Here is a 14,101-nt window from a genome sequence, read left to right on the forward strand (position 1 = left end):
GGTTGTTCAGTTTCCATGTAGTTGAGCAGTTTTGAGTGAGATTCTTAATCCTGAGTTCTAGCTTCATTGCACTGTGATCTGAGAGATAGTTTGTTATAATTTCTGTTCTTTTACATTTATTGAGGAGAGCTTTACTTCCAAGTATGTAGTCAATTTTGGAATAGGTGTAGTGTGGTGCTGAAAAAAATGTATATTCTGTTGATTTGGGGTGGAGAGTTCTGTAGATGTCTATTAGGTCTGCTTGGTGCAGAGCTGAGTTCAATTCCTGGGTATCCTTGTTGACTTTCTGTCTCGTTGATCTGTCTAATGTTGACAGTGGGGTGGTAAAGTCTCCCATTATTAATGTGTGGGACTCTAAGTCTCTTTGTAGGTCACTCAGGACTTGCTTTATGAATCTGGGTGCTCCTGTATTGGGTGCATATATATTTAGGATAGTTAGCTCTTCTTGTTGAATTAATCCCTTTACCATTATGTAATGGCCTTCTTTGTCTCTTTTGATCTTTGTTGGTTTAAAGTCTGTTTTATCAGAGACTAGGATTGCAACCCCTGCCTTTTTTTGTTTTCCATTTGCTTGGTAGATCTTCCTCCATCCTTTTATTTTGAGCCTGTGTGTGTCTCTGCACGTGAGATGGGTTTCCTGAATACAGCACACTGATGGGTCTTGAGTCTTTACCTGATTTGCCAGTCTGTGTCTTTTAATTGGAGCATTTAGTCCATTTACATTTAAAGTTAATATTGTTATGTGTGAATTTGATCCTGTCATTATGATGTTAGCTGGTTATTTTGCTCGTTAGTTGATGCAGTCTCTTCCTAGTCTCGATGGTCTTTAGATTTTGGTATGATTTTGCAGTGGCTGGTACCAGTTGTGCCTTTCCATGTTTAGTGCTTCCTTCAGAAGCTCTTTTAGGGCAGGCCTGGTAGTGACAAAATCTCTCAGCATTTGCTTGTCTTTAAAGGATTTTATTTCTCCTTCATTTATGAAAATTAGTTTGGCTGGATATGAAATTCTGGGTTGAAAATTCTTTTCTTTAAGAATGTTGAATATTGGCCCCCACTCTCTTCTGGCTTGTAGGGTTTCTGCCGAGAGATCCGCTGTTAGTCTGATGGGCTTCCCTTTGATGGTAACCCGACCTTTCTCTCTGGCTGTCCTTAACATTTTTTCCTTCATTTCAACTTTGGTGAATCTGACAATTATGTGTCTTGGAGTTGCTCTTCTCGAGGAGTATCTTTGTGGCGTTCTCTGTATTTCCTGAATCTGAATGTTGGCCTGCCTTGCTAGATTGGGGAAGTTCTCCTGGATAATATCCTGCAGAGTGTTTTCCAACTTGTTTCCATTCTCCCCGTCACTTTCAGGTACACCAATCAGACGTAGATTTGGTCTTTTCACATAGTCCCACATTTCTTGGAGGCTTTGCTCATTTCTTTTTATTCTTTTTTCTCTAAACTTCCCTTCTCACTTCATTTCATTCATTTCATCTTCCAGGGCTGATACCCTTTCTTCCATTTGATCACATCGGCTCCTGAGGCTTCTGCATTCTTCACGTAGTTCTTGAGCCTTGGTTTTCAGCTCCATCAGCTCCTTTAAGCACTTCTCTGTATTGGTTATTCTAGTTATACATTCGTCTAAATTTTTTTCTAAGTTTTCAACTTCTTTGCCTTTGGTTTGAATATCCTCCCGTAGCTCGGAGTAATTTGATCATCTGAAGCCTTCTTCTCTCAGCTCGTCAAAGTCATTCTCCATCCAGCTTTGTTCCGTTGCTGGTGAGGAACTGTGTTCCTTTGGAGGAGGAGAGGTACTCTGGTTTTTAGAGTTTCCAGTTTTTCTGCTCTGTTTTTTCCCCATCTTTGTGGTTTTATCTACTTTTGGTCTTTGATGATGGTGATGTACAGATGGGTTTTTGGTGTGGATGTCCTTTCTGTTAGTTTTCCTTCTAACAGACAGAACCCTCAGCTGCAGGTCTGTTGGAGTACCTGGCCGGCCATGTGAGGTCTCAGTCTGCCCCTGCTGGGTGGTGCCTCCCAGTTAGGCTGCTCGAGGGGTCAGGGGTCAGGGACCCACTTGAGGAGGCAGTCAGCCCGTTCTCAGATCTCCAGCTGCGTGCTGGGAGAACCACTGCTCTCCTCAAAGCTGTCAGACAGGGACATTTAAGTCTGCAGAGGTTACTGCTGTCTTTTTGTTTGTCTGTGCCCTGCCCCCAGAGGTGGAGCCTACAGAGGCAGGCAGGCCTCCTTGAGCTGTGGTGGGCTCCACCCAGTTCAAGCTTCCCAGCTGCTTTGTTTACCTAAGCGAGCCTGGGCAATGGCGGGCGCCCCTCGCCCGGCCTCGCTGCTGACTTGCTGTTTGATCTCAGACTGCTGTGCTAGCAATCAGCGAGACTCCGTGGGCGTAGGACCCTCTGAGCCAGGTGCGGGCTATACTCTCCTGGGGCACCGTTTCCTAAGCCCGTCGGAAAAGCACAGTATTCGGGTGGGAGTGGCCCGATTTTCCAGGTGCTGTCTGTCACCCCTGGAAAGGGAACTCCCTGACCCCTTGTGCTTTCCGAGTGAGGCAATGCCTTGCCCCTGCTTCGGCTGGTGCACGGTGCGCTCACCCACTGACCTGCGCCCACTGTCTGGCACTCCCTAGTGAGATGAACACGGTACCTCAGATGGAAATGCAGAAATCACCCGTCTTCTGCGTCGCTCACACTGGGAGCTGTAGACCGGAGCTGTTCCTATTCAGCCATCTTGGCTCCTCCCTCAGCTATGTATTTCTTGAAATATTTCCAAAAGATGCAAGGGTCAGACTCTAGGTTCAAATCAGTTCCAAATAACACATGAGTCATTGCTTCTAGATTTCCTGCCCCTGTCCTAGTGTCTAGAAAACAGAGGAAAGGGAGCCTGAAAGTTCTTCCTCAAGGACTTGGAAGGAAAGTGGGACAAGGATAAAACTAACCAAGGTACTTTTTTTCAAGGTGGCAACTTCAGGAAGGTGTCTATCAGCTAGGGCATATATTTAGATCAATTACAGTCTGTGCAAGCACACTTCATTTCTTGTCAGTTTTGCACCCTTCTTGCGTTTCTCCCACCCTGTCTCATCATTTTGCTCCTTGTTTTCCCCATATATACCAGCTTGTCCTTTCAAGCTGCTAGGACAGCCTACTATAACCATAAATTAGAGATTATATTTATTCAACATTAAATTGTTTTTTGAACTTTCTGTACAAATGCATATTTATTCCCAGGTGCAAAAAACATTACTACAAATTAGCTCTGGTATTATTATCATCATGTTCCCAGAGTTCATGCTAGACAAAAGAGATTTGTTAATATCAAACATAAATCTACATATAAAGCACCTTTAAGAAATGTATTTGATCTAAAATTGTTGATGTTCATTTTTCCAAATGATGGGGCTCATTGCTGCATGTACCTATCCACAGCACCCCACTATTTCTCACACTCACTGATGCTGGCCAAGAAGAAAATCTTCAACCTGACTTCCATATATTTTCAAATATGTGAAGTCCTAAATGTAAATATATTTTTCTTACTTAATGCAAATAAAAAAGAATGAGAAAGAAATTTCTTCTTCCTATCTTGGCTCTAGTTCAATGCTGAAAATGTGACCTCCACAAAATGCAAGCCTTTTTCAATGACATAATTCCTAAATAGACTCTTATCCAGAACCACCTTTTACTCAGCACAGCTATAGCAATGTAAGGCAGCTGTAGCTAGACCAGTGATATTTCCCAGTTGCAAATTTCAGAGTCCTCTAAGAGCTGACCCAGGTCTACATCTTAGAATTGTGTTACTCAATGTCCTGTGCATACTAATTCTATTTTTCTCCTTTCATTAAAAAGCACCAGGTGACAGGTACAGCATCAAAAAACTTTGACAATTTAGTCACTGAACTTTGCATGTACACTTTCATTCTCTGCTTAAAGCTATCTTAATCATAGTCCTGGATTCTTCCAGAAGTCATTCAGTAGAAGGTCCTAGCTATTCTTCTAAGATAGGTGCTTCTTATTCCCATTGGCTCCTCATTGCAAGTTTATCTCACTTTAAATGAACTCATCTAAAAATCCAAATTAAGGATAATATTATTTACTTCACAATAATGTTACTTTTGCTGAAAGACATAATAAAATTTTTCCATATAATTACCTATTTATTAAATTAACAAAATTCAATTTGCATACCATTTTCCCAGTATATTCATCGAATTGTATAAAGCAAGAAATATGTTTTCAAGCCCCCTAATACTTACCTCTATAATTTAATGCTAACTTCAAACAAATAAATTTAGTTGAGTTTTACTTTTCAGAAAACCAGTGTTGTCTATTCATCACCCTGTCCCTTCTCCTGGGAACTTCTCCATTTCTATTCCATTCACATATTTCTATGAGACTGACATGTTTTCACAAATGATCCTATTTCTCCATCTCAAGTCACATTTGATTTATTCTAGGGATGGGAAATTAACTCAAGTTAGGTCAATAAAATAAATTGCCTTGGATTTTTGAACTTGACATCAAGACAATGACAAAACTGTCACCCTCTTATGATAAGATGTAAAACATAAAACTTATAAGCTATGGTCATTCATGTTTCCTGCCGTTTGAAGAAAATGAGTTGGAAGTAAGAGAAAATGAACACAAAGAAAAGCAGATTAGAACCAGAGGGACCTATCAGTATTTGCTTCCCTGTGTGAGTTGTTCCTGCGGCCTCATGGCCTCCCTGCTCCTCCCACAACTTCGCTGTTCAGTAGTTCTTTGAACACCACAATTCAATAAATTTGTTTTCTTCCTTAAGTTACTGCAGGTTAGATTTCTGATATGTATGAAAAGTCACTACATGCTTGAAGCCTCAATAATATCTTTTTTAATTAAACATTCTCTGAAATTATAATATGAGATTAAGTTGTTCTGGAAAGTAGGTATTTTATATATATATATATATATATATATTTTTTTTTTTTTTTTTTTTTTTGAGATGGAGTCTCGCTCTGTCGCCCAGGCTGGAGTGCAGTGGCACGATCTCGGCTCAGTGCAAGCTCCACCTCCCGGGTTCACGCCATTCTCCTGCCTCAGCTGGTATAATATTTTTAAGAATCAAAAATCAGGCTATAAAACTGCTGAAATGACTCAAGTGCTTACCAGGGGGACTGATTGTAAGACTGGATAGATGTAGTTGTAGGTCAACAGCAAACATCAACTACTAAGAGAAGGCACATCCTCTCTTTTAAGGAAGGACACTCTCCTGATTAGAAAGGATCAGTGTTAGAGAGTCACAATCTGATGGTAAAATATGGACATGCTCATCTTCTCTTTTCTTTTTTACCAAGCAAATGGGCTCAAATCATAACTCAGCTGCTCACTAATTCTGTGATCTTGAGCAAATTCCTTAGCTTCCCTATACCTCAGTTTTCTTTTTTTTTTGCATTTATTTATTTATTTATTTATTTTATTATTATTATTATTTATTATTATTATTATTGTTATTATTATTATTATTATTCTACTTTTGGTTTTATGGTACATGTGCGCAATGTGCAGGTAAGTTACATATGTATATATGTGCCATGCTGGTGCATTGCACCCACCAACTCGTCATCTAGCATTAGGTATATCTCTCAATGCTATCCCTCCCCCCTCCCCCCACCCCACAACAGTCCCCGAAGTGTGATGTTCCCCTTCCTGTGTCCATGTGTTCTCATTGTTCAATTCCCACTTATGAGTGAGAATATGCGGTGTTTGGTTTTTTGTTCTTGCGATAGTTTACTGAGAATGATGATTTCCAATTTCATCCATGTCCCTACAAAGGACGTGAACTCATCATTTTTTATGGCTGCATAGTATTCCATGGTGTATATGTGCCACATTCTCTTAATCCAGTCTATCATTGTTGGACATTTGGGTTGGTTCCAAGTCTTTGCTATTGTGAATAATGCGGCAATAAACATATGTGTGCATGTGGCTTTATAGCAGCATGATTTATAGTCCTTTGGGTCTATACCCAGTAATGGGATGGCTGGGTCGAATGGAATTTCTAGTTCTAGATCCCTGAGGAATCACCACACTGACTTCCACAATGGTTGAACTAGTTTACAGTCCCACCAACAGTGTAAAGGTGTTCCTATTTCTCCACATCCTCTCCAGCACCTGTTGTTTCCTGACTTTTTAATGATTGCCATTCTAACAGGTGTGAGATGGTATCTCATTGTGGTTTTGATTTGCATTTCTCTGATGGCCAGTGATGGTGAGCATTTTTTCATGTGTTTTTTGGCTGCATAAATGTCTTCTTTTGAGAAGTGTCTGTTCATGTCCTTCGCCCACTTTTTGATGGGGTTGTTTGTTTTTTTCTTGTAAATTTGTTGGAGTTCATTGTAGATTCTGGATATTAGCCCTTTGTCAGATGAGTAGGTTGCGAAAATTTTCTCCCATTTTGTAGGTTGCCTGTTCACTCTGATGGTAGTTTCTTTTGCTGTACAGAAGCTCTTGAGTTTAATTAGATCCCATTTGTCAATTTTGGCTTTTGTTGCCATTGCTTTTGGTGTTTTAGACATGAAGTCCTTGCCCATGCCTATGTCCTGAATGGTAATGCCTAGGTTTTCTTCTAGGGTTTTTATGGTTTTAGGTCTAACATGTAAGTCTTTAATCAATCTTGAATTGATTTTTGTATAAGGTGTAAGGAAGGGATCCAGTTTCAGCTTTCTACATATGGCTAGCCAGTTTCCCCAGCACCATTTATTAAATAGGGAATCCTTTCCCCATTTCTTATTTTTGTCAGGTTTGTCAAAGATCAGATAGTTGTAGATATGTGGCATTATTTCTGACGGCTCTGTTCTGTTCCATTGATCTATATCTCTGTTTTGGTACCAGTACCATGCTGTTTTGGTTACTGTAGCCTTGTAGTATAGTTTGAAGTCAGGTAGTGTGATGCCTCCAGCTTTGTTCTTTTGGCTTAGGATTGACTTGGTGATGTGGGCTCTTTTTTGGTTCCATATGAACTTTAAAGTAGTTTTTTCCAATTCTGTGAAGAAAGTCATTGGTAGCTTGATGGGGATGGCATTGAATCTGTAAATTACCTTGGACAATATGGCCATTTTCATGATATTGATTCTTCCTACCCATGAGCATGGAATGTTCTTCCATTTGTTTGTATCCTCTTTTATTTCCTTGAGCAGTGGTTTGTAGTTCTCCTTGAAGAGTTCTTTCATATCCCTTGTAAGTTGGATTCCTAGGTATTTTATTCTCTTTGAAGCAATTGTGAATGGGAGTTCACTCATGATTTGGCTCTCTGTCTGTCTGTTATTGATGTATAAGAATGCTTGTGATTTTTGCACATTGATTTTGTATCCTGAGACTTTGCTGAAGTTGCTTATCAGCTTAAGGAGATTTTGGGCTGAGACAATGGGGTTTTCTAGATATACTATCATGTCATCTGCAAACAGGGACAATTTGACTTCCTCTTTTCCTAATTGAATACCCTTGATTTCCTTCTCCTGCCTAATTGCCCTGGCCAGAACTTCCAACACTATGTTGAATAGAAGTGGTGAGAGAGGGCATCCCTGTCTTGTGCCAGTTTTCAAAGGGAATACTTCCAGTTTTTGCCCATTCAGTATGATATTGGCTGTGGGTTTGTCATAAATAGCTCTTATTATTTTGAGATACGTCCCATCAATTCCTAATTTATTGAGAGTTTTTAGCATGAAGGGTTGTTGAATTTTGTCAAAGGCCTTTTCTGCATTTATTGAGATCATCATGTGGTTTTTGTCTTTGGTTCTGTTTATATGCTGGATTACATTTATTGATTTGCGTATATTGAACCAGCCTTGCATCCCAGGGATGAAGCCCACTTGATCATGGCGGATAAGCTTTTGGATGTGCTGCTGGATTCTGTTTGCCAGTATTTTATTGAGGATTTTTGCATCAATGTTCAAGGATATTGGTCTAAAATTCTCTTTTTTGGTTGTGTCTCTGCCAGGCTTTGGTATCAGGATGATGCTGGACTCATAAAATGAGTTAGGGAGGATTCCCTCTTTTTCTATTGATTGGAATAGTTTCAGAAGGAATGGTACCAGCTCCTCCTTGTACCTGTGGTAGAATTCGGCTGTGAACCCATCTGGTCCTGGACTTTTTTTGGTTGGTAAGCTATTGATTATTGCCACAATTTCAGCTCCTGTTATTGGTCTATTCAGAGATTCAACTTCTTCCTGGTTTAGTCTTGGGAGGGTGTATGTGTTGAGGAATTTATCCATTTCTTCTAGATTTTCTAGTTTATTTGCATAGAGATGTTTGTAATATTCTCCGATGGTAGTTTGTATTTCTGTGGGATCGGTGGTGATATCCCATTTATCATTTTTTATTGCATCTATTTGATTCTTCTCTCTTTTTTTCTTTATTAATCTTGCTAGCAGTCTATCAATTTTGTTGATCCTTTCAAAAAACCAGCTCCTGGATTCATTTATTTTTTGAAGGGTTTTTTGTGTCTCTATTTCCTTCAGTTCTGCTCTGATTTTAGTTATTTCTTGCCTTCTGCTAGCTTTTGAATGTGTTTGCTCTTGCTTTTCTAGTTCTTTTAATTGTGATGTTAGGGTGTCAATTTTGGATCTTTCCTGCTTTCTCTTGTGGGCATTTAGTGCTATAAATTTCCCTCTACACACTGCTTTGAATGCATCCCAGAGATTCTGGTATGTTGTATCTTGGTTCTCGTTGGTTTCAAAGAACATCTTTATTTCTGCCTTCATTTCGTTATGTACCCAGTAGTCATTCAGGAGCAGGTTGTTCAGTTTCCACGTAGTTGAGCGGTTTTGAGTGAGATTCTTAATCCTGAGTTCTAGCTTGATTGCACTGTGATCTGAGAGACAGTTTGTTACAATTTCTGTTCTTTTACATTTATTGAGGAGAGCTTTACTTCCAAGTATATGGTCAATTTTGGAATAGGTGCTGAAAAAAATGTATATTCTGTTGATTTGGGGTGGAGAGTTCTGTAGATGTCTATTAGGTCCGCTTGGTGCAGAGCTGAGTTCAATTCCTGGGTATCCTTGTTGACTTTCTGTCTCGTTGATCTGTCTAATGTTGACAGTGGGGTGTTAAAGTCTCCCATTATTAATGTGTGGGACTCTAAGTCTCTTTGTAGGTCACTCAGGACTTGCTTTATGAATCTGGGTGCTCCTGTATTGGGTGCATATATATTTAGGATAGTTAGCTCTTCTTGTTGAATTAATCCCTTTACCATTATGTAATGGCCTTCTTTGTCTCTTTTGATCTTTGTTGGTTTAAAGTCTGTTTTATCAGAGACTAGGATTGCAACCCCTGCCTTTTTTTGTTTTCCATTTGCTTGGTAGATCTTCCTCCATCCTTTTATTTTGAGCCTATGTGTGTCTCTGCACATGAGATGGGTTTCCTGAATACAGCACACTGATGGGTCTTGAGTCTTTATCCAATTTGCCAGTCTGTGTCTTTTAATTGGAGCATTTAGTCCATTTACATTTAAAGTTAATATTGTTATGTGTGAATTTGATCCTGTCATTATGATGTTAGCTGGATATTTTGCTCGTTAGTTGATGCAGTCTCTTCCTAGTCTCGATGGTCTTTAGATTTTGGTATGATTTTGCAGTGGCTGGTACCAGTTGTGCCTTTCCATGTTTAGTGCTTCCTTCAGGAGTTCTTTTAGGGCAGGCCTGGTGGTGACAAAATCTCTCAGCATTTGCTTGTCTGTAAAGTATTTTATTTCTCCTGCACTTATGAAGCTTAGTTTGGCAGGATATGAAATTCTGGGTTGAAAATTCTTTTCTTTAAGAATGTTGAATATTGGCCCCCACTCTCTTCTGGCTTGTAGGGTTTCTGCCGAGAGATCCGCTGTTAGTCTGATGGGCTTCCCTTTGATGGTAACCTGTCCTTTCTCTCTGGCTGCCCTTAACATTTTTTCCTTCATTTCAACTTTGGTGAATCTGACAATTATGTGTCTTGGAGTTGCTCTTCTCGAGGAGTATCTTTGTGGCGTTCTCTGTATTTCCTGAATCTGAATGTTGGCCTGCCTTGCTAGATTGGGGAAGTTCTCCTGGATAATATCCTGCAGAGTGTTTTCCAACTTGTTTCCATTCTCCCCGTCACTTTCAGGTACACCAATCAGACGTAGATTTGGTCTTTTCACATAGTCCCACATTTCTTGGAGGCTTTGCTCATTTCTTTTTATTCTTTTTTCTCTAAACTTCCCTTCTCGCTTCATTTCATTCATTTCATCTTCCAGGGCTGATACCCTTTCTTCCATTTGATCGCATCGGCTCCTGAGGCTTCTGCATTCTTCACGTAGTTCTCGAGCCTTGGTTTTCAGCTCCATCAGCTCCTTTAAGCACTTCTCTGTATTGGTTATTCTAGTTATACATTCTTCTAAATGGGGGGAGGAGCCAAGATGGCCGAATAGGAACAGCTCCGGTCTACAGCTCCCAGCGCGAGCGATGCAGAAGACAGGTGATTTCTGCATTTCCATCTGAGGTACCGTGTTCATCTCACTAGGGAATGCCAGACAGTGGGCACAGGTCAGTGGGTGAGCGCACCGTGCGCCAGCCGAAGCAGGGGCGAGGCATTGCCTCACTCGGGAAGTGCAAGGGGTCAGGGAGTTCCCCTTCCAGGGGTGACAGATGGCACCTGGAAAATCGGGCCACTCCCACCTGAATACTATGCTTTTCTGATGAGCTTAGGAAACGGTGCCCCAGGAGAGTATAGCCCGCACCTGGCTCAGAGGGTCCTATGCCCACGGAGTCTCGCTGATTGCTAGCACAGCAGTCTGAGATCAAACAGCAAGTCGGCAGCGAGGCTGGGGGAGTGGCGCCCGCCATTGCCCAGGCTCGCTTAGGTAAACAAAGCAGCCTGGAAGCTTGAACTGGGTGGAGCCCACCACAGCTCAAGGAGGCCTGCCTGCCTCTGTAGGCTCCACCTCTGGGGGCAGGGCACAGACAAACAAAAAGACAGCAGTAACCTCTGCAGACTTAAATGTCCCTGTCTGACAGCTTTGAGGAGAGCAGTGGTTCTCCCAGCATGCAGCTGGAGATCTGAGAACGGGCTGACTGCCTCCTCAAGTGGGTCCCTGACCCCTGACCCCCGAGCAGCCTAACTGGGAGGCACCCCCCAGCAGGGGCAGACTGAGACCTCACATGGCCGGCCAGGTACTCCAACAGACCTGCAGCTGAGGGTTCTGTCTGTTAGAAGGAAAACTAACAGAAAGGACATCCACACCAAAAACCCATCTGTACATCACCATCATCAAAGACCAAAAGTAGATAAAACCACAAAGATGGGGAAAAAACAGAGCAGAAAAACTGGAAACTCTAAAAACCAGAGTACCTCTCCTCCTCCAAAGGAACGCAGTTCCTCACCAGCAACGGAACAAAGCTGGACGGAGAATGACTTTGATGAGCTGAGAGAAGAAGGCTTCAGACGATCAAATTACTCCGAGCTACGGGAGGATATTCAAACCAAAGGCAAAGAAGTTGAAAACTTTGAAAAAAATATTATTATTATTATACTTTAAGTTTTAGGTACATGTGCACAATGTGCAGGTTAGTTACATATGTATACATGTGCCATGCTGGTGTGCTGCACCCATTAACTCGTCATTTAGCATTAGGTATATCTCCTAATGCTATCCCTCCCCCCTCCCCCCACCCCACAACAGTCCCCAGAGTGTGGCGTTCCCCTTCCTGTGTCCATGTGTTCTCATTGTTCAATTCCCATCTATGAGTGAGAACATGCGGTGTTTGGTTTTTTGTTTTTGCGATAGTTTACTGAGAATGATGATTTCCAATTTCATTCATGTCCCTACAAAGGACATGAACTCATCATTTTTTATGGCTGCATACTATTCCATGGTGTATATGTGCCACATTTTCTTAATCCAGTCTATCATTGTTGGACATTTGGGTTGGTTCCAAGTCTTTGCTGTTGTGAATAGTGCCACAATAAACATACGTGTGCATGTGTCTTTATAGCAGCATGATTTATAGTCCTTTGGGTCTATACCCAGTAATGGGATGGCTGGGTCAAATGGTATTTCTAGTTCTAGATCCCTGAGGAATCACCACACTGACTTCCACAATGGTTGAACTAGTTTACAGTCCCACCAACAGTGTAAAAGTGTTCCTATTTCTCCACATCCTCTCCAGCACCTGTTGTTTCCTGACTTTTTAATGATTGCCATTCTAACTGGTGTGAGATGGTATCTCATTGTGGTTTTGATTTGCATTTCTCTGATGGCCAGTGATGATGACCATTTTTTCATGTGTCTTTTGGCCGCATAAATGTCTTCTTTTGAGAAGTGTCTGTTCATGTCCTTTGCCCACTTTTTGATGGGGTTGTTTGTTTTTTTCTTGTAAATTTGTTGGAGTTCATTGTAGATTCTGGATATTAGCCCTTTATCAGATGAGTAGGTTGCGAAAACTTTCTCCCATTTTGTAGGTTGTCTGTTCACTCTGATGGTAGTTTCTTTTGCTGTGCAGAAGCTCTTTAGTTTAATTAGATCCCATTTGTCAATTTTGGCTTTTGTTGCCATTGCTTTTGGTGTTTTAGACATGAAGTCCTTGCCCATGCCTATGTCCTGAATGGTAATGCCTAGGTTTTCTTCTAGGGTTTTTATGGTGTTAGGTCTAACATGTAAGTCTTTAATTCATCTTGAATTAATTTTTGTATAAGGTGTAAGGAAGGGATCCAGTTTCAGCTTTCTACATATGGCTAACCAGTTTTCCCAGCACCATTTATTAAATAGGGAATCCTTTCCCCATTGCTTGTTTTTCTCAGGTTTGTCAAAGATCAGATAGTTGTAGATATGCGGCGTTATTTCTGAGGGCTCTGTTCTGTTCCATTGATCTATATCTCTGTTTTGGTACCAGTACCATGCTGTTTTGGTTGCTGTATACTTGTAGTATAATTTGAAGTCAGGTAGCGTGATGCCTCCAGCTTACCTCAGTTTTCTTAACAGTAAATAAGGACAACAACACATTCATCACTGGGTTTTGGTAAAGGGTAAATGAGTTAACTGGGCCTATTGCCTATACAGATTTAAGCTCTTAATGAAGGTTACCTATTTATTCCTAGTATAATCGTCATTATTATCATTACAGTCTCCCTCTAAAACATAGAATATTAGATTGCAAGAACATGGGACACTTGCTATTACAAAGAGAAACTTGTGGTGAAAGAGAAACTCTAGAGAATCTTAGTTAAAGATTATAGGACCATGAGTTCACCTTGATTTTTAAAAACTTGAGTTTGAATGCAAACAGCCTATTTCTCTGGGGAACGGCCCTTTGCTTTCATCAACTACTCAAAAATCCTGGCCTATAAAAAGTTAAGAAAATAAGACATACAGGTTTTAAACTAGAAATTGAAACTAGAAACCTTAGAGCTGAGAATAGACCATATATACATTTTTGGGGTTTTTTAAGGCTTAATGTTTCTACCCCATCTCAAAGAGTTGGGGAAATATAAATAATGCTATCTGCTGAGAGTTCATAGGAGAGGGGAAGGAAGGAAGGGTCTGGGAGAGGAAGAGAACAACAAGAGGCAGTGCAAAGAGAGGAAGAGAGTGAAAGGGAAAAATTTTAGGAAAGCAATACGGACCGCAATCTTGTCCATTTCACTCAATGCATGTATGTCCCAGAGAGAATTGAAGGTGGAGTGTGAGAATATGAAAATTTGCTCCTCAAGCCAGCCCCAGTTCTCACGTGCCCCTCATCATGCAAGTATCTGTGTTATGTTGACTCAGATTCTAGTGCTTAAAAATATGTATTTCTCATACATTATGGCCCTAAATGAAAGGCATCTACTACATCTGGTGCACAGAAATATGTACTGATTTATCAAACCTGGGAATAAAGCTGGCAGTGTAGAATTCACTGAGAGATTGTCTCAGTCTTCAATATGGCATCTTCTTGAGATTTTCAAGGGTAATTTTGATGGCATATGTCTTTCATCCTTCATGATTATTGTAGAACTTATCACTTAGAAAAAAAACTCCTGTGTCCTGACTCTGCATTTAGCATCCACATTTGAGAATAACCAAGAATTGTTATGGCACATTCTCTATAAGTTTATGCGCAGCTTCTTTCAGACCTGAACCC

The sequence above is a fragment of the Pongo abelii genome, chromosome 1, assembly GCF_028885655.2.
Source record: "Pongo abelii isolate AG06213 chromosome 1, NHGRI_mPonAbe1-v2.0_pri, whole genome shotgun sequence".
Taxonomy (NCBI): Eukaryota; Metazoa; Chordata; class Mammalia; order Primates; family Hominidae; genus Pongo; species Pongo abelii.